Source organism: Dermacentor variabilis, chromosome 7 (genome assembly GCF_050947875.1).
Source record: "Dermacentor variabilis isolate Ectoservices chromosome 7, ASM5094787v1, whole genome shotgun sequence".
NCBI lineage: Eukaryota > Metazoa > Arthropoda > Arachnida > Ixodida > Ixodidae > Dermacentor > Dermacentor variabilis.
This window is the reverse complement of record NC_134574.1, coordinates 105109844-105137013: the sequence shown is the minus strand read 5'-3', so window position 1 is coordinate 105137013 and position 27170 is coordinate 105109844. Positions and strand designations below refer to the sequence as shown.

At 45.6% G+C, this 27170-nt stretch overlaps 1 protein-coding gene across 2 annotated transcripts in view; it reads left to right on the top strand.

Annotated features, from left to right (window-relative positions):
- Positions 1–27170, top strand: part of LOC142587736 (muscarinic acetylcholine receptor DM1-like) — a 198526-nt gene that overhangs the window by 111749 nt on the left and 59607 nt on the right. The window lies entirely within an intron of this gene.

The following is a 27170-nucleotide window of genomic DNA, read 5'->3' as shown; positions in this document are numbered from 1 at the left end:
ACGACTCTCTGAATCGATTAACTAAAGTGCATCGGGCTGAACCGCGGCTTCTGTGGGCGTAGATTTTGTGACGCGTAAGATCTTAAATCGTAGTGTCATTCCTCCACAACCGCAGCGCCAATAGATATAATCCACATCATTGAAATAATGCAGTGGATGCGAAGCAAGAGGAGCGAGCGAAGTTGTACTGCGGACGGTGGTCACACGGTCACACTTTTTTTCCGAAATGCCGGAGTTGCGGGGTGTATAGAGGATGGCCCAAACATCACGTGGGAATCAACGGCTCGGTCGCGGGAGCGAACCTTAACCAGAGTGAAGTGCAGTAAACAAAGGCTGCACTGAATGCTGTGCTGGGACTTCCAGCACAAGGAACGGTGACATGGAGGGAACGGGTCCGGGCGAACTGCACGAAGTATGCGCGCATTGCCTCAATGGTAATATGCATCGCGATTATGCAGTCTTGAGCGATGAGAATAGTTCCAACCGCCGACGAGTTTCGCGGTCGTGTAATGCATACCCTAAGCGCTCGTGCATTGATACTCTGAATTATTCGCGGTTAGTTCTGCAGGTGTTGCCGTCACTCCAACAGTTTACTCGAACGTAGCAATTTCAACAGTGCATTCTGACATACATTTAGGCGTGACGGTCGTGTGTATCGAGAGCGGCGGATCGTCGAGGCGGTCCAACAGCGCCAGAAAGGCCTGTGTGCGTTATACCGACGACAACGCCGTGAAAACATTTGTGTATTTCATAATTACATTTTAAAACAATAAACGAGAAGAAAGGGGGTTAACCGAGGGGCCCGATTTTTTATTAGTCATATCATAAGAAGCCAACAAACACTGACCCCAAGGACAACATAGGGGAAATTACTTGTGCTTAATAAACGAAATGAAGAAACGATAAATTAATGGAAATTAAAGTGGATGAAAAAACAACTTGCCGCAGGTGTGAACCGAACCCACGCGAAATGCGAAGGTTGTGGGTTCGGTTCCCACCTGCGGCAAGTTGTTTTTTCATCGACTTTAATTTCCATTCATTTATCGTTTCTTCATTTCGTTTATTAAGCACAAGTAATTTCCCCTATGTTGTCCTTGGTGTCAGTGTTTGTTGGCTTCTTATGATTTTAAAACAATGTAATACAACTTCGCGCACCTACGTCGTGACTATCTTGCGTGTAAAGAAGGAACTGTGCGTTTCCAGCACTGTCCGTCACACACCGTTCGATTGACGCCACCCTCAAACTGCAGCCGTGGACGCGTCAATGAAGGCCCGGGAAGGCGGAGAAAGAAATGGGTGAGGAAGGAAGGCTGGCAAGGAAGCACGTCAGGATTTGTATTGAATTTGCGCCCATCGAATTTCCGCGCGGGCCTCTCGTGCCGGAAAGCAGGTGCTCGACGAGCCGGCATGTATAAGGGGGGCCCTCGCAGATCGAATTGTGTGCGACGCGGCAGCTGGGAAGGAAGACGGCGGCACTTTCAAGCCGTGTTTATGGGGCAGCGAGCTATCAGCGTTGCTGGCGTCTCTTACTCAGTCTCATCGCAATGATTTTCTTGCCTTCTTTCCCCTGCTTTTTGGAGCGCAGGAACGTTTACAATGGAGAAGAAAAAAAAAGATGATAATAAGTAGTCTTGCTATAGCTGCGGGCAGAAACGTAGCCTTGCAACGTGCCACCGGCAATGCAATTTCTCAGCCCCAGCCCTGCTTTAGGAATGTGTCTGAAGCAACCGTACTATTCGAAATTGCGACGCCTGAGACTGGTTCATGCTACCGCAGTAGAAGAAAGAAAAGAAAATCTTTCCCTAGACCTTTTCTCATACTCATATTTTCCATACATAATAAAAAGAAGTGCACCTTTTCCTCAATTTTTTTTTTCTTTACCCGCCGTGGTTGCTCAGTGGCTATGGTGTTGGGCTGCTGAGCACGAGGTCGCGGGATCGAATCCCGGCCAGGGCGGCCGCATTTCGATGGGGGCGAAATGCGAAAACACCCGTGTGTTTAGATTTAGGTGCACGTTAAAGAACCCCAGGTGGTCAAAATTTCCGGAGTCCTCCACTACGGCGTGCCTCATAATCAGAAAGTGGTTTTGGCACGTAAAACACCAAATATTATTATTATTTTTCTTCTTTTTCCTTCTTTAACGTTCCTTCTTCCAGGACCACTGTTTTACCTTCGCCCCCATCACCCGCTAAGCAGTCTTCTATTTCCGAAACAGCGCAATCTCGGAGCACATTAAAGCGAAAATCGCCATGTAGATGAAACGGGAGGATCTACACCTGGCATTGAAGGCGCGATCGCCTAACAATCTTTAAGAAAACAACTCGTGCATTCATTGAAAATACGTGTCTTGATAAGTCTCACATGTTCCACTTAGCGTAACGTGGCTGTTTGGACGCGTTCGGTATGGTATGAGATACAGTGCGTGCTTATCTGTACATGTATAATCAGCTACAATCACCAGCCCAGCATCTGACTCCATACTACATGTATGTTGCAGTCATGAGGGGAGCTTGTAAAGGTTACTGCAGTAATAGAATAAGTGATGTATGAATACTTGTCTCTAAGATTACGAAAAAAAGTACCTTCTTCGTATTTGGGCACTTATGGCTCTAAGTTGGTTCCCGAAATCGTACTCCTTTAAGATGGAATGCGGTCCATCTTTACCGATAAAGAAAAATAATTGGGGCACGAACAGACGCTCTCAAAATGCATGACGTCACGGCAAACTGGTGCGGGGACCTGAAGGTGGCGTCACCACCTGCCTTTCGTATTTGAACTTCTCCGGCTTACGAAGCCTTCTCTCACATTATAGGCGGCTTCTGCAGGTGTTGCACAAGTGTAATTTACAAACGCAGCCTAACCCCTCCTTTCTTTTTCACTTCAGTTTACCTCTAAACGCGTGGACCCGTCCACACGTTTGTGACGACAGCATTGCGATAGGGTGAACACAAAAGGAGGGATGCACGGTATGAGTAAAAAAAAAATAACAGAAGCGAGTATAAAAAGGAAATAAGTATGTTGGTGACAGAAACTTTTTCACATTCCTGCTCCGGTGATGGTGCACTTGCGCCAAAGAATGTCATACCTCGGTGTTGCGAGTAAAAGTATTCGTGCTGACTTTTTTTCCCTTTTTTTTTTACATTGCTTTGGTCGAAGCGCCTACACACACCCCTTGCCACACAGTAGCGTAGCAACGCAGTTAGAGAGCAACAGTCTTATTTGGATTTTTCTTACAAGTATAGGACTCGCAGTGAACGTAATCCCTATAACGATGTCATCTTTCTGATAAGAATGGCAAGTTTCCTTTTTTTTTTCTATTTCTGTCGTATAGCATCCATCTGTAGGCAAAGATTCATGAACACTGGAGAACCCCAACAAGCTTTTCGAGCAGCATTTCTCACTCAGTGTAAGAGTGTACCTGTTGTTATCGGTCAACCTGATGTCAATGGAATGCAGATTTGCAAAGAATCCAATGTTACTAAGACGCACACAGAAGAAACCGATGCTCGGACTACATTCCTTTAAACTTTTTATTTATTGACTACGCATTGCCTTCGAAAGAAAGAAAAGTTGGAGACTTGTACTTGAATGACGGTTTCCAAGAGTGCGTTGCCACATCGCAAGCTAACAATTTCAGTAGTGCTTGGGGCGTTTCAATATTACGCTTTTACTCCCGCTTGCCCGCTTCGGGAGCTTCTGATACGAGATTCTCGTAGCTCTATAGCGTTCTTATCGAAAAAGTAAGCCGGATGCCAGCGCTTTTTGCTATGTTGCTCGAAACGTTTTCGCGGCCATCAGTATGGCGAAAGCATTCGTGTTTGTGGCGTGCCCAGAAATTGTGTGCACAGCGTCTCTTCGTCAAATCACAGGCTTCACGATTCTGCAAAAGTTGCAACAGTTTGCTGTGTACCGGCAGTAGTATCTTGTCTATACACGTTAAATGCCACAACATCTAGATGTAAGAATGCACCCACAGCGTGTTTCTGATACGCAGGGGCCTGGTTTCTTGCTTGTTCCTGCACCAAAGTGATTTCATTGTGCCACAAACCAATGGAACATCGTCTGGTGAAGTCAACATTATGATGTACCATGGTATTAGTTAGGTATTCGTAAACTTTCCACCATTTACAATTTAGCATGTTACCCAATTTGTGGACTCTTTTAGCACAGCTGGTAGCGACCTCTGGTGACAGTTTGTGCAACTACATTGCGCTTTTAAAAAAAACATTTAACTCCTCCGATTCTTCTCGTCGAAGTAAAAATCATGCAAGGACTTCACATTAACGGTAATGGCCCCACCGATGCTTTAGGTCTGCACTTAAGCCGTGTAATGCGGGCCATCACTCTAATATCTTTGCCCGCTCTTTGGTTAAACTCTGCGTCACTAGATGCCGCTACCAGCATTCCTCTTTTTGCCATAGATTTCTCCGGCAGCCTAGAATTTCGCAAACGCATGTAAGCTTGAAAACCAACTAAAATTCTCTATTGCCTGAACGCACAAAGTAACATATCTGCGTGGCGGCACAATAACTTCCATGAGATTGTTGCGTTCACTTTCCTTTAACTGAATTGCAGGGTGCCGACTATTAAATGCAACCAATCTCTGCTGGAGCTACGAATGCGTCATGAAAGAGCGTTTGCGGTATTATACTCCCTAATCAAGATCAACTAACGGCTCCTACTACGGTGTACACTGGTCTGGTAGTGAAATTTTCTGCGGCATATCTGGCGAACTATCTGCCAGTGTATTCGATTCACCACCCTACGCCATTTTATACAGGTTCGGAGGAGTTGACCTGTCTTTCATGACATAAGTTATGCGGTTTATTTTTTGTGCGTCGTCATGGCACAGCCCCTGAAGAAGTGACATATGTTTAGCCCTTTGTTGTGAAACGTGTAATTTTAATCCAGAGTCCAACATTGCCTGAAAATGCATTTCAATTTCTCTTGCACAACGATCACAGACGCAGCGCGGTCCCTATGGTTAGCAGTAGGGTCGAGATTATGTTGCCACAGGCATGTGTGTATATATATATATATATATATATATATATATATATATATATATATATATATATATATATATATATATATATATATATATATATATATATATATATATATTTTATATATATATATATATATATATATATATATATATATATATATATATATATATATATAGACATATATGTGTGTGTGTGTGTGTAGGTTGATAACGCAAGTACGAAAAAATTAGACTAATTTATTTCCTACGTTTTGGCTGGGGTCAGGCCTTCTTCAGGGAATCTTTTTCAACTTCCCTGAAGAAGGCCGAGCCCCCTGCCGAAACGTAGGAAATAAAGTGTCTTTTTTTTCGTCCTCAACCTACTAGTGTCTGTTCAACTACCCGATCCCGGAAGACTCACTTTATATATATACATAGACCGAGTGATTATCTGTAGGTTTTGGGGAAAAAAAATCTCCTGCGGCTGAAAACCGCTGGAATATTCAAAGAGGCGGAGATTACTTGCGCGGGAAATCGATGAACAAAAATTCATTAATTACTTTTTTATTTAGATAACTGATGGCACATATTGCACGTATTGAAATTTGCGAATTGTAGCCGATGATTCTTCAAGGCGTAACCACTTCAAATTAATTTTGAGGATGACACCAGTTTCGAGATATTCATTGCCGAAGTGTGCGACGAAACGCGTGGGCGTTGCAATTAAATTTGTGAGCCAATGCCTAAAAAAGCATTTTGTTAAAAATTAACTTGAAACAATAGTGAATTTTTTACGATAGTTTGACGGCGCATATCTTAAAACCTCTGCCATTCTTAACGGCATGTTCTGGTTAAAGACGTCGGGTGCCCGCTTTAACCTGCACATGTCGTGTCTTCGGCGTTGTCAAAAATAATTAATTCGTGGATCTTTTTTATCTCTTCCTGTTTTTTTTTCTGCCACCTACCACAAACCATCGAGTAGTAGATACCTGGGAGGTAAGACATCGAGGCAAACAGTAGCTAAGCTCTCCCAAGTTACAAACGACCCAATAAAAGAACGATAGAACATGAAAATATCTAACGCAGGCGATCAGATAGAATTCGCGGAATCAAGAAGAATAAAGTAAGCGACATTCCAAATTGTAACGTAGGAAAGACTCGGGAAGCAGTAAGAAATCAATGCAGCTTGATAACAGTGGGAAGGAAACATGGTATAGCACAGGACAAGATGAATGCATTGAAATTAAAGCATGGAAATGCATTCAGCAATTTCGATAATGTAGTTAAAGCAGAAGAATTCTGTACTGTCCTGTAAAGTACCTAGAGCAGCCATGCAATGTTCATTGGAGGTATTTGTGAAAAAGATACAGAGGCTCTTTCTACTATATAAGATAAAGTTCGACATACAAGACACACCCCAGGGAAAAGCGGCAGGAGAAGATTGAATAGCAGTCAGTTTAATGAAAGATGGAAAAGATATCATTGAGAAGCGTGCTATTCTTTATTAGCTATCCTTCATGGCTTCAAGTGTACCAGAGAGCATTTTGTTGCACGAAAAGATGGAATAACAGCCACTTTAATCAAATATGGAAGAGATATGCCTGAGGAGCTTGCGATATTTTTATATGAAATGCCTCACGACTTGAAATGTACCAGATAGCTGGAATAAGGCCAACATTATGCCAATCTATAAGAAGGGATAGGGTGAAGAACAATTATAGGCCTAGTACCTTGCTTTCAGTATTGTGTCAAATATTCACCAAGATAATCTCCAGTAGAATCAGGACAACACATGAATTCCGCCAACCATGAGAACAGGCTGTCTTCAGGAAAGGATATTGTAAAATTAATCATATCCATGCCATCAATCAGGTGATTGAGAAATCTGCGGATTACAATGAAAGCATATCTATATGACTTTCATAGATAATAAAAAGGCACTTGATTCAGTAGAGATATTAGAGGCCATGGATGCATTGCGTAATCAAGGAATATTAAGGGAATATATTGGAAAAAAGCGGCAAAGATTTCACAGCCACCTCGCTTCTCCGCAAGAAATGTTGGAAAAACAACCTATCAAAAAAGAGGTAAAACAATGAGGTACAATTTCTCCATTCAGATTACTCATCATCACAGTAATCATTTACTGCGTGATTGGAATAAGTATTCAAGCTATTAGAATTGGAAGCCTCAGGAGTTAGGGTAAACAGCGAATAGCTTCACAACCTTCCGTTCGCAGATGGAAGTCCTGTTCAGCAAGAGTGAAGGTGAATTACAACAAGTGATTGAGGACCTTAACCAAGAATGTTTAAGTGTAGGGTTGAAGGGTAATATGCCTAAGGTCAGGTAATGCTCAATAGCCTGGCAAGAGAACAATGATTCATGATTGACTGCCAGCTTTAGATTCCGTTGATCTATGTCAATTACTCATAGGAGACTTTGACCATTAGAAGGAAATTTACAGAAGAATAAGATGGGTTGGAGTGCATACGGCAGGCATTAGCACATCCTGATCGAAGCTTACCACTTCATTGGAAAGAAAAATATGCAGTCATTGCATTCTACCGACTCTATATATGGGGCAGAAACTTGACGGTTAACAAGGGAGGTCAAGAATAAGTTAAGGACCGCGCAAACAGTGATTGAACGCAAGTAGCAGTTTCGCCCGAACAGCGAAGCCTCGATTCCGACAGGAAATTAGTGGACAACTATACGAAGTAAGGATAACAGTGCTATCGGCCGTATCAACTTGTAAACACAGGCATACAAACTAAATTAACAAGCATGGGGCCACACGCGCACAAGCAAATATGAACGCGTCTCACTCGATGACCGCGGAAACTCTCTGTGAAAACGCTGGAGTCAGGAAGCGCGGCAGCAGCAGTGAGCGAATTGACCTTCGTGATGCCTCTCGCATCAAGGCCAACTATGCTGTGAAAACACAGCGAATGGCGGACTCTCTCCCGTCGCGAATGTCTTTCAAGATACAGCAGATGTGCGGGCGTTCGCGGCCGCCTGTAGCGGCCGCCCAGAGTAGAACGCTACCCCCCACCCCTCTGCCCTCCCCCCGAAGCCTTGCGTGCGACGGAAGACGGCGTGCTTCCTCCCAACTTTCCACCCTTCCGTGCGCGGGATTGAGCCGCGATCGGTGGCTCACCCTCGCACGCTTTCACTGGCACATGCAGCATCCGGCGCGCTGCGACGATGTTATCGCCCTTTGACTTTCTACGGAAGTGCATGGCTACGGCGTCGTTAGAGTAACGACGGCAATGTGAGGGTGACGTCGACGTGACGGCGTCACCAACGGCAGAAATGCCCTTGTGGTATCCATATAACAACGACGATGTGAGGGTGACGTCGACGTGACGGAGTCACCGACGGCAGAAATGCGCTTGTAGTATCCATATAATTGCTATCGCAATCGAATGTTAGGCGAAAAGTTGAGAAACGGGAAAATATCGGCGTCGATCAGATAGCAAACGGAGAAAGCTGATATTCACGGTGACATTAACAGAAGAAAAACGGACCTGGGCAGTTTATGCAAAGCGTAGTGCACATAACCGCTGCACCATTAGAGTCCTAGAGTGGGGGCCAAGGGAAGGGAAGCGCAGTCGAGGACGGCAGAAAACTAGGTGGGGTGATGAAATTGGGAAATTTGCAGGCGCTAGTTGGGATCAGCTAGCGAAAGACAGGGGTAATTGTAGATCGCTATGCCTTCGTCCTGCAGAAGACATAAAAAAAAATCTGCTACTTATCGGGATGACGGCGTGCCCTAACCACTTTTGGATGATGAAGTGAGCCTCATCTTGATGTGTAATACTGCCGGCACTTGATGCAAGAAGCTCAGAAGTGAATATGACCATGATCTAGCAATTTTCACTTTGGAATGTGTTGCCAAATGAGAACATTAGGACAATGCTCTATTGTGCCTGCGTTTCAGTATTATATATATATATATATATATATATATATATATATATATATATATATATATATATATATATATATATATATATATATATATATATATATATATATATATATGTATATATATATATACATACATACATATATATATATATATATATATATATATATATATATATATATATATATATATATATATATATATATATATATATTTTGGATATGCATACAGCCTACACTCATCTGCAAAACAGTCTAAATGACGGAACATTGCAAAGAAACTCCCAGAACATCGCTACAAATTCAAAATACAAATAGCAATATGGCGTCAGAAATAAAACACTTATCATGAAGCCTTTTTTTGCAAAAGACATCCTATGGAGCATATACATCCGCATAGCTGTTCGGTTGTTGCGGGCCTGTGAGCGCCTTTTTTCTTTTTATATGGTTGAATAGTCAGTCTTGTGTGCGTACTTCATGTCGTAGACATGCACGCTTTCGCCCTCACTGCTTCTTTTTTGTCTGAGGCCGAGTTCGTTGGACACACTCAGAACTAAGCGATCAGCCAGCCTCTACCTCCCAGGGGATTTGTTCGTGCAACGGAAAGAATCTATGCGAGTGTACCAGGAAGCATAATTATTCCTATAGGCGTACGCTTTCCGGATAATTTTATCAGATATTTTAGAGCGCAGCTCTTTGGCGTCCGTTCCTGGGTTTCGCGTCGTCGTCGGCCTCGTAACCAGCTCCGCCCCCCTTTCATCCCCCCAGCGCTAGCAGCGACCGACTGATACCGCTGGATGCCGCTGTCGCCGCTAGAGAGTCAAGATAACGTGACTGCATAGAACACCGTCGCCGCCATGCAGAAAGAGGAGGAAAGGGTCCCCCCCCCCCTGTTCTTGTGTGGCGGATAGGGTGCTCTTCAGTTGCATCAGTCAGTCGCTGCTATCTCTTCCCTCCTCCCTTTATCGTGTTGTCCGCTTGCTGCGCGCGCTTCTGCCCCCATCGTTTGCCGCTGGGTGTACACACCGCCCCCCTCCCCCCTCTTCCTGCGAGTCTCCGGTTGTAAAAGCGCCGGCTCGAACTTAATTCCTTTCTTCGCTCCTCCTCCAATGCAACCCCTGTGCGGTGGCAATCAGAGAGCCAGATCGGTGGCGGCGGATCTGTATATGTGCACCGCCCGAGCCGAAATTGCCGCTGCCGTTCGCCCTGTGCGGTGGCAATCAGAGAGCCAGATCGGTGGCGGCTTGACATAAAGACAAACAGCAATTTCCTAACATTTATGCGGGAGAACATCCCGTTGCTCTCGCTCGTAACGCGTCCCACGGCTGTGACAACCTCGCGAGGCACTTGTATAGATCTCGTCTTTGAGAATCAAGCATTGGTGTACCAAGTCGAACATATATCAGTCTATTTCTCCGACCACAAAGCTTCCTTCATGACTGTCAAGAACTGTTAGTGGAGTCTTTGTTAAAGGAATACGTGTGAAAAATAAAAAAAAAATTCTGTGATAGCGCATACATGTGTTGCTCGATTTCTTTGCCTCAATCTATCGAAAAGGTGAAACAGCTTATTTGCTGCGCTCAAATTTCGCATTAGGAAGTAACGTAATCGTCGGTAATTTTTTTTTTCAGGGACGTAGTAAGTGAGGCATTGCTAAGGGAAGTAGAAAAAAAGATAAACATGAAGTATCTCCTGTAAGGAGCTCCTTTATTTCTATACTAGAGGCAGGAAATGTTCAAAAAAAGAAAAAAAAAAGATGCACGAAAAGGAGAATGGCAACGCTGCACCGTCGAATCGTATTATCCGCGCCATTGCGCTTTCGATTGTTGTTATTCCAGGAGGAACAAAGCTTCGCAAGCTATATCTCCCACAGTCCCCAAAGTATTGAACTTATCCCTGGCCTTCATACGAATCGTCATCTCGCTGTTATTGGGTACATTCGTTTCGCGAAATTCAGCCTCGTCCCTCTTCCACGGGATCCCATATTTTCTTCTCCTTCAAAACCTGAAAGCTCGCAATCGTTTTATGATTTTGCATACCTTCAGCCCTTTTTTTTTTGTGCTTCATTCACGCTTCGCCAAAACGGTCAAATGAAAGGATATAAGCGACTCAGACTGCGTGGCTTTTAGCGGAAATTACCGACTTTTCCGAGAGGTCTTCCGCCGAAGCACCGACTGGGAGATAAGGAAAGAAAGAAACAGCAGGAGAAATTAACTCGCATTAATTAAACGCTGGCTGACATCGCCAGCCGACGCGGCAATGCAACCAGGTATATATATATATATATATATTTTGTAGAATCTCTTCTGTCGTTCCTCCGTCCTGTGTGCAACGACGCTTACGCGAAGGGAACATTAGTAACATAAAAAGAAGGGAGCGCCGGAACTAATTATGACGCATCTGCGGTCTCCTAGGCAAATTTGAGCGCACCGTAGCATTTTTTTTCTTCTTTCCTGCGTTCTCTTGTATTTAGTTACACTAATTCACCGCCCCGGCGCAGAGGAAGGGAGGGGGCATCTAACTCGAACTTCATTTGCAGAAGCCGCACTAATTATTACGCTTATGGATTTTCATTTCCCTGCTGATTACTCGGGCTGGGCCGTGCACCGTTGATTTCACACTGTCGGCCAGCTGCGTAGCAGGGCAGGGCAATGCTGCGCTTGCGATTACTTGAGTCGCGAATGTTGAGACTTCGTTTTCTCCAGCGCCGTCATTCCGCGTGTGGTACCGCGATGTTAACGTATTCGTACTGTAGGAAAAACTAACCTTTCTTTTTTTTTTGCCTTCGTGTACATGTTTGGCGGGTTTTAATGCTTGTCCTCTGCAAAGCAGTTTTCGGAGCAACCCTCGAGTGCATATGTAGAGCCTCTGCAATGTGTAAAAAAAGAAAAATTGCGGGGTGTTACTTGCCAAAACCACTTTCTGATTATTAGGCACGCCGTAGTGGAGGGCTCCGGAAATTTCGGCCACCTGGGGTTCTTTAACGTGCACCTAAATCTAAGCACACGGGCATTTTCGCATTTCTCCCCCATCGAAATGCGGCCGCCATGGCCGGGATTCAATCCCGCGACCTCGTGCTCAGCATCCCAACACCATAGCCACTGAGCAACCGCGGCGGGTTCTGCAATGCGAGCGTAGTGTAATAAACACAGCCGGATTTAACGTCCCAACGCCGCAAACGAGCAACCGTGGTGCTTTCTTGTATGCGGAACAATTTTTCTTTTGAAGGAAACTGTCACATCTAGGCGCTTGTCGTTTTTGTAGACAGGCTACGTGTCTAGGCGGGCACAGCAAGAAACATTTCGACCATTGCTTCGCTAAACGGCTCACATTTACTAGCCACATTCTTTAAAATTCCTAAATAAGGGCACGTGTTCCGACTGGGATATTGACGCCGAGTATAGGGTAAACATGCCTGCATAGCCTGAATCCTCTAAATCTGTTGAGATGTGCGACCTTAAAGTGTGCCACAAAACTAATTGGCGTTCCGCATAACAGGTTTCCAAGAGGCTGCCTCTAAGAGTTAGGCGGAATTCTAAATGGAACGCCGAGGCATTCTTTACGTGCGATGTGTGTGGGCTGTAGTTAATCCAACTTGTGTCATAATGTGTAAAATAACGTGTCAGTGCGGCTTTAAATAAATCAATTGGAAGTGCCTCTCCTTGTGTCGTCAGTGGTCCTATATCTTCCTTTTTTATGCGTGTTTTATAGCGGCAGATATGCTCTTCATGAAACGCGGTGGGATCCGGCAAGTAGCAGCTGAAGAAGATTGAAGGGAAGCTACAGGCAAAATGTGAAGTTGAACTAGAATGAAAGGCTAAGCCTCCCTTATAACAGATTCATCACTGTAAGCGAGAACAGAACTTTCGTAAGTGAGAAAAATGGCTAAAATGTAAAATCTAAGCGGCGCCACCCCTTGTGGAGCATGGTACGTCTTATATGACGTGAGCACTGGCCAATCCGGAGAGGGCAGCATACAGGCGGGTCACTAGTTATCACTTTAACTCGTCCTTCTTTCTGGCGCGGGGAGTTCGAAGTGAAGATGAGGCGGTTGGGAGGCTTTTTCTACGCAGGGTAATTGATATATTGCCACACACACACACACAAAAAAAAGCGATGACATACTTCTTCAAGCAGGGTCTATTGACCTAGCTCAATCAAATATCTTTATTTAGTGTTTTGTTAACTACGTATAGTACCGCGAAAACAACAACAGCGGAGGAATATTTGGCAATGCAATCGCTCACCTTGCCCGGCGCATTTACTTGTTACGTATGCGACATGCAGTCGGGGTCGCTCACCACCGCGTGTGTCGGTTATTTGTTTGTTTGTTGCTGATATTCAGTTTTGTGACGCACAGTCGTCTAAAACAAATGCGTAGCTTGTGAAAAAAACTACGTTACAAGGCTCAAAAATATTTTGTGCGACGCAATCGTCTAGCACCTGCGACTAGAGCAAGGTTCTCTAGTGTGTTCGTGTGTTCTGGTGCCGTATATTAAAGTAGGCCATAGTGGCCGGAAGTCGAAACCGGCGCCTTCTGCTTAAAAGCTGGACACTGTAGGCACCTATGCAACCCGGTGGGCTCCTTAACACTTACATATATTCACATACGCGAATGATACAATTCTTTGCGAAGTGGTCATGTGCGCAAATAGGGAACCAGAGTTTAGATAAAGCACGCCGATAATTTGACGGCAATATCTGGAACGGGAAGATCCTTATACGATATATATAGATATATATATATATTTCTTATTGCGACCAGGTCCTCCTTATTTTCCCTTGTTCTAAGGCAATGGTGCTTTTGGAGCGCTTACAGGTTGTGTTTAACTAATATTTTTTTTCTCCGCGATTATTCTACAACGCTGACAATTGGGCTTCAAGCGTACGCGTTCGAAGCTTCCGTTCTATTTCTGTACGATCGACCATGTACTGGCGCCTTACGAACGAGCCAGTCCCGGATAATCACGGCGCGCAAATTGTGTTAGAGCAGCTTACTGTCGGAGCGTCCACGCTACATCACTGCGACGAAAGACAAAACGGTGGGAACTGCAGTGACCTCTGACGCGCGCAGCTGGCCGCGTATTCTTTTCGATCGACGGCAGTGCACAACACTGTTGACCGAAGTCAAAACAGCGCTAGTTCTTAACGCAGGCAGCTGTCTCGCCAGTGGCGCCACCTTCGATCGACACTAACGCCGCCGAACGCTGCGTATTTGGCGCCTCTAAGGGGGTGATCAATGCGAGCTCGCTCGTCGATAGCGGCAGCACTCTTTTTTGCCTCGCGTTCCTTTCTTTCGGGCATCGTTATTTACCTTAGCTTCCCGCGCCCTTGTACACGAATATCGGCAGAGCCGAAGCAACGCAAGCTGGCGCAGCATTCGCTATCAGCGCTAAAGCAAGACGGAACGCTAAATAAGCAAAAAAAAAAAAAAAATGAGAAACATCAGGCAAAAAAAAAAAAAAGCAAGGAAATTCGCCGGAACAGGTCTTCTGGAACGAGACTAAAGACGTATCGATTGTTTCTCGCTCGTCGGAAACCCGTTATCAGAGAACGAATGCCGTTCTCTTGCCGCCATTTTTCTTCTTTCCTTTCCCGAATGGTTTTCCTTTCGAGTTAGGAGCTGTCCATTTCTGGCTGTATACAGGGCTGAGCTTTTTGTGTAGTGCATTATTAGCGCAGCTTAGGGAACCTGTTGTTGAGTTTTGAGGAACATGGCGGGTATATAAACATCGCATGCTTCAACGGGGCAATCTGATAAGGGATAGGGTGCCTCCCGAAAGGTAAACACATCGTCTGTATAACTCTTGCAGTTGTATATCTGTTGGGGGGAAACGAGGGAATATCGCTGTATTGCTCCCATACATCGGAGTAAATATTCAAGGATGGGGAAGTTATAGGGCACACCACCTGCTAAAAACTCCCAGGTGGGTTTACTTATAGTGTACTACAACTGCCATTGCTAAAGAATGCACTGCGTAAAATTCTTATACACTGCTACCTATCCCCTTCAGTGAAGATTAGCATAGACTGTCGATAAATATGTGAAATTTACATAACTATGTGCCAAGGTGCTGGAGGCTCCACAAAAGCAAGTCAAGATGGGAGAATGACTGCGCGTATTTTATGTGGTGACCCATCATAATTACAAAGTAAATAGATATTTACTGTATACACTCAGTCACGCTACGTTTCTTCATTAAACATACTGAATCACGTTCTCGACTTACGTGCACATGTCAATATTGGTTGCAAGCATTACAACAAGGGGGAAAAAAGTCTTTCGCGGTTACTACCAAAACGCGCCGCGTACTTCAAACATCCCGTAATACATGGCAGTGCCTTCACCAAAGCGGTCGTCTGGAGTGACACATTTCACTTAGAAGTGATATGGCAGTACTTTATGAAAGCAGACTGTTCAATTTACTCGTTCGTTGTCTATTCCTTGCAACCACTGCACAGAAAGAGCAGAAGTAAGTCGCGTCCACAAACCCGTACGCCGTGACTGAAGGGACCTACAATAGCCGGTTTAAAGTTTTATTTCAGGTTGAGCGTTTACTGATGCCACTATTGAGATGTAAGATTTATGAGCACAAATAATATCAACACTTGACCGATTTTAGTCCGCCATATTTATCATAAACAACAACAATAAACAATGCATTAATTTTTCTTGCAAAGCAGAGCGTCGTGCTTATACATTCAGGTGGGCAGCCAGCTGTGGTCTCGCTACGGCTAACGGATGCCATGGTCTCAGTCGGCGTTCGACAGAAGGTCGGCCAGTGACCAAAACTGATGCCGATTCCAGAACCATCCGTTTTCATCTTAGCGCGCGCGTAATGCTGGCTTGTACTTACGGGACGTAGGACTGTTACCACAGGCTTCTTACACCGTTTGCACAGACTAATGTTACATTCAAACCTAATGGAATACAGGGTGCTATTTTTTAAGCCGCACATAACTTCTAAAAAATGCCTATGGCAGATAGCACTATTCTAACCCATTACCTAATTTCCCGTAGCAATGTGCTAGTTTGGGTGGATTAATGATGCAGACACTAAATAATGGTTTACTATTCCAATAATTTAGGACGAATAAAGTTTCACTGTATTTGTGGTGCGAATGTACTCTACAGTGGTCAGAAGTAAGTGTGGACAAGTAGTTTTACATGAATTTTATTGTTTTGATGGGGTGTTCGTGCTTTGCGGGGTTGACTGTTACACCGATGAGGATTTAACTTAACAAAGTACGATGTCGGGCTAAATGGAGTTCTATAGCTGTCCATGGTTAATGGCGCATCGCCCGCGAAAAGGCGGTGCGCCCCAAGACGCCCTCGCGATGTCAGGGGAGGAGCGGCCATGTTTCTGTCGCGTGAAGCGCATGTTTAAAAAGATGTTAAATCCAACATAGCGCTCTCCCCTTGCCCGTTTCTGCGTTCCTCCGCTAAACTTTCACTCCACAAACGTCAACGGGTCGTAGCTTGCTCAGCAAATAATATTAATAATAATAAAAAATAGAACCTTCACTTCGTTTCTGCAAGACGGCAGTGCAGAAGACGAATATGTGTCCGTTGGTAATTTTGATAAAGCACGCTGCTTGCTGGGCCGTTTGTGTCTGCGCTCTGGCGGATAGTCGTCGCTGCTTCTGCGCTAGTAAAGAAAATTTTTGGGTGCTGTTTCCTAGAGGGTGCCCATTGAAAACTTTAATTTTTCGACAGTTCTTTCCCTTTGTTGCGTGTGTATGAGCGCCGGAGAAGATTACACACTATACAGATCAGATTCGTGGTCCTTCGGTGCAAGCACCACAATAAGACCGCCTCAAAAAGAACGCGTACAAAAGAAAACACTGCGAGACAGTTCTGCAGGCAGGTGGCAGTGTGGTCGGTGGCCCACTTCAGGCAGCACCGCGCAGTACGCGTATTCCGGCACGTAGATGTGATTCCTCAAATGGCAAAAAAAAACAAAGATTAAACAAGAAAACGCGTCAAAGCTTAGGCATGGGAATACTATAGAATTATGCTAAATGATGTTCAACGAGCGTCTATATCTGCTATGCTAAACGAAATATGTCAGTGTCATTAGGCGTACGTACTTGTAAGGGTAATGAAAACGCAGCCGTAACCTGCTCTTTGATCTCCCTCCGGAAGCCGTAGGGCTTCGTCTTATCATAAATACTAACGGCATATAGCATATTTCGTATCGAAACCCAAGACAACTAAGCAAAGAAGCCTGCACGCAAATTACGCACCAACGAACCGCCCGTTTAATATCGGTGAAGCGGTATAAGATGATGCAACGCTATAATTCATTATGGCCCGGTACGCTGCGTCCCATTTTCTGTTTCTTTCCTTCAACGATTCGCGGTTATTCACTCGCTTGATTGCTCCCCTAAATTGCTCCCAACAATTTCGTCTAGCTCCTCCAAGGACATCGCTTTTGACGCAACCTTTATGATTTTTCGTGGGACAGCATTTCATTATAATTTAAATCACATCGCTTCTCTCTGTTCTTTCCTTCATTTACTTTTTTTGCTTTCTTTTTTTCTTTCGCTCTTTATATATCCTTGCAGGATCTGCTTCCGCCCACACCGGATGTCGTATCCGGCCCTTTCGCTTGGACAGCACCACTGCTACGCTCGAACGCATCGCTGGTGTCCACTGGGTCCGGGCATTCGCTTGACTTGTCCGCCTCTGGCTACCGAAGTTATTTCGTTGTTCGATGGAAAACAATCGCGTCGGCTCGAACTTTCTCTCTCTCTCACTGTCTTTCTCCCCACCCCCATAGAACATGCAGACCCTGAGGCTTCTCGATGTGCAGCTAGCATTACACTGTTTCCTCAACTTGTTTTTTTTTTAACTTGTTTTTGTCTACTTTTTTTTGTTCTCATTCCTCTTCGAGGGATGCTGGCTGGATGGTTAAATGAAAAGCGCTTGGCGTGTTCACCGTTCTTTCTTTCTTTCTTTCTTTCTTTCTTTCTTTCTTTCTTTCTTTCCTTCTTTCTTACTTTCTTATTTTCCTTCTTTCCTTCTTTCTTTGTTTATTTCGTTCTTTCTTTCCTTCTTTCTTTCTTTTTTTCCTGCTGCTTATTATTGCTGTCTCCTTGCACAACGAGGTGGGTGGACGACAGGCAACGGTCGCATTGATTGCTCCCGCCTTCGGTTCAGGCGAAATTGCAGACTTAATTTGACGTCAATACTGCTCTGTAGCGAACCACTGCCTCATAGGAGTGGCTAATTAAAATCATCGAGCTCCTATTTGGCAAACTAACCGCAGTGGTCTGAGGAGCGATAGATTAATATGTCCGGTCACCGTGCCTTTCACGAGTGTATAGCTTCAATCTGTGAAGGTATAGCTCTCAGTCCGTTGTGTTGATCTCTATGGTAGCGGTTTGGCGAACTCCGGAAGGCGACCTAATGAAAAAGAAGTTTGCGACAAGGTAATGGCTTCTGTCACCGTAATTTTCGTATCATGCCCGTACCCAGTCAGTTGAAATTGCCAGGCATGCCCCTGGATGAACTGTGACAATACCGCATGGACGTCCTTACGCTGCGGCCTACTTTTCTTTGGCACAACTTCCCACAAAAGAGAGTCCACGATGGGAAATCACAACTTACGAATTCATTGTTAGATGAACATTTGCAACGTTCTGCTCATCACAGTTATCCCGTTAACTGATAATTTTGAATTGAATTGAATTATGTATGGTTTCACGTGCCAGAAGCCACGATTTGATTTTGAGGCACGCCGTAGTGGGTGACTGCGGAATAATTTTGGATACCAGGGGTTCTTTAACGTAACCAAATGCACTGTACACAGGCGTTTTTTACACATAATCTCCGTCGAAATGCGGCCGGCGCGGCCGGGATTTTCCCTCGGGATCTCGTGCTTAGCAGCGCAACACCGTAGCCGTTAAGCCATCGCGGCCGGTAACCAATAACTTTTAACTTTATAAATGATGTATCGTTTGAATAGGATCGATCGGATCAATGTCAAAAACATTTTGCGGCATTCCTACAGCTTTGTGCTGTTGGCTGCCCTGTCAGAAATCCTCAGCCTTCGTATCGTATTTTTGTACTCAGATAAAGGTGCAGTGACTAAAGTAGGATAAGCCTCTGCCAATGAAAAAACACGAGTGCAAGTATACGGCAAGCATCTCAAAAAAGATTTTAAGAACTGTTTTTCTCACACCTATAGGCTGTAGGTAAAGAACGCTTCTTGTAGAGTTTTATGTGTATTCTTGAAGGCAATGGCACTTTTTTGTATAAGTAATTGACAATGAAATATAAGTGCGCGTTGTATTTTCAGCATGCATTGCATTGCACTTTTGTAATTGTCTGATGACTATCGATTCTTTGTGCGTAAATGAGAGTGTCTTTTTACTTTACGCTGATGCGATGATGTCTAGTAATAGCTTTTTCTCACTACAGCCACGTGCAGTGGCTCTACAGGCCTGTGTCGAAATGCTGACCGCTACTCTTGGCTCAGAAGACCATTCCAGATATCTTGAAAAAAAGTAAAGAAAGAGATGCCATTTGGTACGACCTTGAAAACTACACAGCTAAAAAAAAAGGCAGGGCGAGCGTGACATAACAGTGACAAACATGAGCAACTGAATTTATCGAAACGAAAAGTGCAAACGTTCAAAAATACAACCGTTCCAACTTTGCCCAGCTGGCTGTACTTTCGATACGATTTTATTCGCCATTAGTCGAACAGACCGTTTCGCTTGAGTTTATTGAAGCATCGGGCTCTTCGGGATTTTGGTGTGGCCACAGGGTTCGACGGTTTAGACGGCGCGAGCTCATTCCCCAGAGTAATTAATCGCTAATGGAAGCCGAGGTGCGGACCGGGGGTGGACGCCAGTGCCCATATGGATCACGAGTGGCTTACCGGTGGCAGCGCGGTTTTGAATCCACGACCTCCCTTTGCCGAGGCCGACATTCAACCACGAGGTGTTATCGCTACGTGCGGTGTGACGAAAGGAATTATACAAACATAATTTCAATTGTGGTAATCGGTGCGCCTTGAGGGTAAAAGAGAACATAGCTGAAAATATTTCTTAGCCTTTATTTCGAAACGACCTAAGGCTGGGGGTTTGCCTGCTTAAAAGACAAAAGAGAAAGAAAAAAGAAATGGGCGAACGAATCTATTAACTGCGGTCGGCAACGTTTTATTTTTCTGGCATATAGCCAGGTGGAAGCTGAGGATGGGAGGGCGTCCTGACGATGGCACGATAATTTAAAATAAATTAATTCTGGTGTTTTGCGTGCTAAAGCTGTGGCTTCATAATGAGGCACGCACTAGTGAGTGACTCGGCATATATCTCGACAACCTTTGGCTCATCAGCGTGCAGCTATATTTAGAGAGAGAGAAACAAAAGGGAAGGAAAGACAGGGAGGTTAGCCAGCGTAAGCACCGGCTGGCTACCCTGTGCTGCGGAAAGGGGTAAAGGGAATAAAAGGAGAAAGAAGAGAGAGAAAGAAAACAAGAAAAATGCACACAGTAACGCGATGTTACGCGTAACAATAGTCAAAGGCGTTCGCACAATTCACATGTTTTAAGAACTTGAGCAAAGCCCTTAGGGCCTTGAGTGCCGGAACCCGTCTGGACCAGTGTCCTAGAACTTTCTCTTCTGTGAAGGGGCGATTGTCCAGTTTTTCGAGCGCGGTCACGAGCACTTTTCTTTGCACATTGTAACGTGGACAGTCACAGAGGAGGTGCGCGATCGTCTCTTCGCAGCCGCAGGTGTCGCAAGCAGGGCTGTCGGCCATTCCAATATTTAACAGTAATATTAGCCATATTTACGTGCAGCTCTACCTAAATTTTTAAAAATGCCGTCGTGCTTGCACGAGGGCTTTCTTTTTTTGCACTTCGCCGCCTTCAAGATGCGGCCGGCGGGACAGGGATCGAACTCGCAACCTCGAGCTCAACACCGCAGCGCCATGACCATTAGGAATGACGCGATAACGGTGACGACTTGACGACGACAACGGCTGTCTTCCCTGGCATACGAGAAAATATAAGGACCGAGAAAAACAAACACAGTTGCGAGCTTGTAAGTGATGTTGCAACATGAAAGAAAGGATTCGTATACCAGTAGGGCCACGGCTGATATATGGATACTTTTACGTTATACAATGGCCAATTTACCATTTATTTTTTTTCTTTTTTCACTGTTACGTGAGACTAAAGGCCACTATAGAGTAAACATATCACTCTTATCTGTGAAAGCGTCTTTCAGCATACGGCGGCTTAAGGCCAAAATGCAGCCGCCTGTGCCGTTGTTGATTATTCCACCTTTCTGCTTGTGTGTTTGTTTAGGGACAATAAATATGTCAGTCAACTGGGCTAAGAAGCAGCTCTTCGGAACAACATGAAATTAAGGTAACTCTATACACATTTCCTCAGAATTAAGACAGGCAAATACAAGCGCGCGTTAGGAATATCCTGTTCGCCAGCTTCTTGTGCTGCACACATACTGCAAGCATAGCCGGAATGCATATACGTTTTTGATTGGAATGACTGATAGCGCCGACTGTAATGCCTGCGGTGCGAGGAAACTATAGAACATCTACTGTGCTACTGCCCATCTTTTCCAAACGAAAGACATGACCTCTGCACAGCTCTCAATCAGCTAGATAGAACACCGTTCACCTTGAAAAAGATCTTGGGACCATGGCCTCGCATATCGCAGCTACAAAAGGCCACAAAAGCTCTGCTGCGATATTTGAAGGCTACAGGATTGAATCAGCGTCTGTGATCTGGACTGAGTGACCGAACAATATACCCAGTAGACTTTCCTTTCTTCTTTTAATCTTTCCGTCCCCTTTTCCCTTTCCCCAGTGTAGGGTAGCCAAGCGGGCTCAGTCCTGGTTAACCTCCCTATCTTTCCTTTATCATTTGCTCTCTCTCTCTCTCTCATTGACGGCATATTCTGTAAAGAACGATCGAGGACTTCGGCGTGTTTCAGCCTGTTTATCAATGTGCTAGAGAGTATACGCGTATCAAGTAATAGAAACATGTAGTTAAGCCGGCCACGGTAATTATTACCTCGGTAATGACGTTCTGAGTAACGTGTGTTATGAAGGCGAACGAGCCAGCCCAGCGTTCACAAGGGGATAGGAAAACAATTGGCTCGAGTTGGCGGCTGCCATGCAGGCTACATACTGTCCACTGTCAGCTCGCATTTATTTACGAACTTACTTAATTACATGATTTTTACTCTATTTTATCTGTGGTTTATTGTCATCGTTTTCTTTTGTCAATTTCAATTGCATCACATTTGTTATTTTCAGTTTTTACTGTACTCATTCCCGTCACAGAGTTTTCACTTCGCGCCTTTCTTATCCGCCGCGGTGTCTTAACGGATATAGTGTAGGGCTGCTAAGCACGAGGTCCCGGAATCGAAGCCCCGACGCGCCATCCACATTTTGACGGGCCAGAATGCAAAAAATAAAGAAAAAACGCCCGTGTCTCGTGCGTTGGGGACACATTAAAGAACCCCTGGCGGCCAAAATTAATCTGGAGTTCCCAACCATGGCGTACCTCATGATCAAATCGTGGTTTCAGAATCACTTGTTTCAGAGTAGAGAGAGAGAGAGAGGAAAGGGGAAAGGCAGGGAGGTTAACCAGAGAAAAAGATCCGGTTGGCTACCCTACACTGGGGAGAGAGGGGAGGGGGAGGTAAAGTGGTAACAAAGTAGAGATAAGGAAAGGAAGGAGCCTAGACACACAGTCACCATCGGTCACTGGCACCGAATACTGTCATCGCACAGCACAGTGACGCTTGCCACACTATCAACATTTGTTCAGGCTACAGCCGGCTGTCCAATCCTGTCGCCCTCAAAAACCGCAACAGTGCCCTCGTCGCCCTCTGCTGCGATGGCTTGTGATGGCGGTATTGTAAAATAAGTTCCTCTGTGAGAGGTCTTTGGTCAAAGCACGCTATCGCGGTTGCGAGTGATTGTCTCTGTAAATTATATCGAGGACAGTCACAAAGAAGGTGTTGAAAAGTCTCCTCGTTACCACAGTCCTCACACGTGGCGTCGTCGGCCCATCCAATTCGGTAAGCGAAAGACTTGGTGAAAGCCACCCCTAGCCATAGTCGACAAAGCAGGGTAGCTTCGCGACGGCAGAGTCCAGCTGGAATACAAAGGCGTAGAGAGTAGTCAAGATTGTGGAGTCGGTAGTCGTGAAAACTTCCAGCGTTCCACAAGGAGAACGTGATGTCACGGCTGATCATTCGAAGTTTTCGAGCGGCATCTGTCCTTGATAACGGTATCGGCTCCTCTTCGTCCCCTTGAAGAGCCGACCGAGCAGCGTTGTCAGCGTGTTCATTCCCTATGACTCCGCAGTGACTTGGAAGCCACTGAAATGTCACGTGGTGTCCTTTCTCAGTTAAGGTATGAATGAGTTCTCTAATCTCAAATACCAGTTGTTCGTGTGGTCCGGGCCGCAGGGCCGATAGCAAAGATTGCAGTGCAGCCTTCGAGTCACTGAATATTGACCACCTTCGAGGTTGCTCTTGGCTGACGAGACGAAGTGCAGCGCGAAGGGCTGCAAGTTCCGCGGCCATCGGTGTCGTTGGGTGACATGTCTTGAAACTGATGGTGGTGGCTTTCGCTGGGAAGACCACGGCTCCAGAGGAACACTGGAGAGTTGTCGATCCATCAGTATAAATATGTACGTGTTCGGCGTACTTCTCGTGCAAAAGGAGCAGAGTTAGTTGTTTAAGAGCAGGTGATGACAGCTCAGATTTTTTCCTGATTCCTGGTACGGTGAGGTGCACTGCGGGTCGAGCCAAACACCATGGAGGAATCGATGGCTTAGTTGCGGGGGTGAAGCCTGACGGGAGGCAGGTGGAATACTCCGAAATCGTAGTACAAAATGCTGCCTGCGGCCTTTCTGACGGTAGTGTTACCAGATGGTGGGAACAGGCACGGGCAACGTGCCTAATGTGCACTCTCAACACTTCTACCGCAATGTGTGTTTGTATAGGTTGGTCCCGAGCAATCGCAATAGTCGCTGCTATCGATGTGCATTTTGGCAAACCAAGACAAACCCTGAGAGCCCGAGCTTGAATAGCCTGTAGAGCACGGAGATTTGTCTGGCAGGTGTTGGTCAGTACGGGCAAACTGTATCTCAAGAAGCCCAGAAAAAGAGCCCTGTACAATTCCAACATTGCATGCACTGATATTCCCCAAGTCTTTCCTCCCAGAAACTTGAAAAGTTGGGAGATTGCTGTCAGACGCTTCTTCAAGTAGGTCACTTGGGGGCTCCATGAGAGATCTCTATCAATGATTATGCCAAGAAATTTGTGAGTCTTCTCATAAGAAATTAACTGGCCATTTATTGATATGGCGTAGGGTGTCATTGGTTTGCGAGTGAACGCCATCAGTGCACATTTGTCTGACGAGATTTCAAGACCTTGGTTGCGGAGGTATATAGCTATTAGAGCAGCAGCTTTTTGAAGTCTTGCACGTATCTGAGGACGTGTCACACCTGAGGTCCATATACATATGTCGTCGGCGTACATTGATATCTTGATCGCTGCTGGCAGATGATCAACGAGACCAATGAGTGTGAGGTTGAATAGGGTAGGGCTTAGTACACCGCCTTGAGGAACACCTCGGTACGTGTAGTGTAGTGCGGTTTTACCATCACCGGTACAGACAAAGAAAGATCTCATAAAAAGGTAATGAGAGATCCATTGGAAAACTCAACCACCTAGACCAACCATCTCAAGAGCATCGAGGATAGCCTCGTGAGATACGTTATCGTATGCCCCCTTGACATCCAAGAACAAAGCTGCACATAATCTTTTGCGTGACTTTTGAAGCTGGACGTACGTAGCGAGATCAACAACACTGTCTACTGAAGAGCGATCTCGACGAAAACCAACCATGCAATTCGGTAACATGTTGTAGTGCTCCAGGTACCACTCCAAGCGGGCAAGGATCATCTTTTCCATTATCTTTCCCACACAGCTGGCCAGCGCTATTGGGCGGTATGAGGTGGGTTCAAGTGGGGACTTGCCTTGCTTCAGGAGAGGGACCAAGCGGCTTATCTTCCATTCTTCGGGAACCATGCCATCCTGCCAAGATAAGTTGTAGAGATGTAACAGTTCTCTCCGTGCGCCATCACTCAGGTTGTTCAAGGCGCGGTAGGATATTCCATCTGGTCCCGCGGATGAAGAACGCCTGCATAGAGCAAGAGCCGCTTCTAGTTCCTCCATTATGAAAGGAAGATCCATGCGGCCGTCACGTGAAACAGGGATGCGACTGGGGGCTTGAAAGCCTGGACCGGTTGCTTGGCCAGCGATCCTTGCACAAAAGTCTTCTGCAACATCAGCCTCTAGCCGCCCCTGGAAGAGCGCCAGCGCTTTGAATGGGAAGCGTTCTTCAGGGAAGGAACGTAGACCACGTATGGTTCTCCAGATGTGGGAAAGTGGCTTTCGGGGGTCTAGTGACTGGCAAAATCTTGCCCAACGTCGAGATGCCAATCTATCCATGCGACGTTGAAGTTTCTTTTGTAGTCGTCTGGCTGTCCTAAGGTCTTCGATGGATTTTGTACGCCGGTAACGCCGCTCCGCACGACGACGGAGTGCACGAAGTCGCTCCAACTCTATATCCAATTCCGTGTGCTTCGACGAAACCGTGACCGTGCGCGCGGCGTGTAGCATTGCAGACTTGATTGCTTCCTCTAATCCAGAGGACAGGCCCTCTCGACAAGCATCCTCCATGGTGGAAGTAAAAGTGGTCCAGTCAATTAATCGAATGGTGTTCCGTGGGGTGGGACTGGACATTCCTTCGATGACAAGGTACGTGGGAATATGATCACTCCCGTGTGTCTCGATATCCGAAAACCATTTAACATATCTTGTGAAACTGCTGGAGACGAAAGCTAGGTCAAGACAGCTGCCATAATTCACGCCTCGTATAAACGTTGGGCTGCCGTCATTCAGGAGTGAAAGGCCGTGGTTACAGGCGAAGTTTGCAAGTCTTTGCCCTCTTGCATTTGTTCTTGCGCTTCCCCATGCTATATGGTGCGCATTAAAATCTCCGATGATGACATATGGGGCAGGGCACATAGACAAGATGTTCGTTAATCGTTTGGGATCAAAAACACTTGAAGGCGATACATAAACGCCAACAAGTGTAAACATGAGTTTGCCCTTTTTAATTGTTAGGCAAACGTATTGATTTTTATCATGAGGCGGAATCGGCTGGCGAACATATGTCAGTTCTTGACGAAGAAAAACGATGACATTGCTGCATGCATTAGTTGTTGCGGATATAACAGCTTCGTATCCCGATAATCTGACTGGTTTTGACACATTAGGCTCACATATGACAATGACTGGGAACAAATGAGTATATATATACTGACGAAAATCCGAAAGGCGTGATTTTAGTCCTCTTGCGTTCCATTGTATGATTGACGCTGCCTTGACTTCCTCTCGAAACGATGGGCGATGGCTGGCCATGTCTCTATTCGAGGCACTCAAGCACTGGGTTTAAGGCGTCCAGTACTTTCAGTGCATTTTGAGCAGACGTAGTTCCAAGGTTCGACAGAATCACTCGAATGGCATCTATGAGGGGACGCAGCATTGAAAGGACTTGACGATCTGCTTTAGGCGTGGCATCAGCAGCAGGAGCACGCTCCCGAGCGGGCTTGACAATCTGTAGTTCTGTGGGAGATTGCTGGCTTGGAAGCGCAGGCCATTCTTCTTGAGACAAATTCCTTTCAGGCGACCTCCTTGTGCTGTTCAGCCCCTTTTTGGCCTGATTGGAGAAAGTGGGTGCTACAATGGAAGCGGCCCTCTCCTTTCGCGGCTCTGCCTTTTTTGAGGCGGTTCGGTGACGCCGACGCCGACGCCGGATCGTTGCAGCAGCCTCCTTGTGTGTCGAATTGTCCCGAACCATTTGCTTGAGAACAGCGACCTCTTTCTTGATGCGAGGGCAGTCCCTAGACGAGGCAGCATGGGAACCATTACAGTTGCCGCACTTTAGGACAGTAGCCCGGCACGTCTCCTCCGCATGAGGTTCAGCACAATGGGGACATAGTATCGAGTTTGGGCAGACACCCTTGACATGTCCAAGCCTGAAGCACTGATGGCATTGAAGAGGCTTTGGTATGAAGGGCCGAACAGGGTGTCGGAAGTGACCGACTTTGACGTGTGTTGGTAAGCAATCTCCTTTGAAGATCAGTTTGACGCAGCGCGATGTTCCAAGGCGGCTCACACGCGTGATGACAAC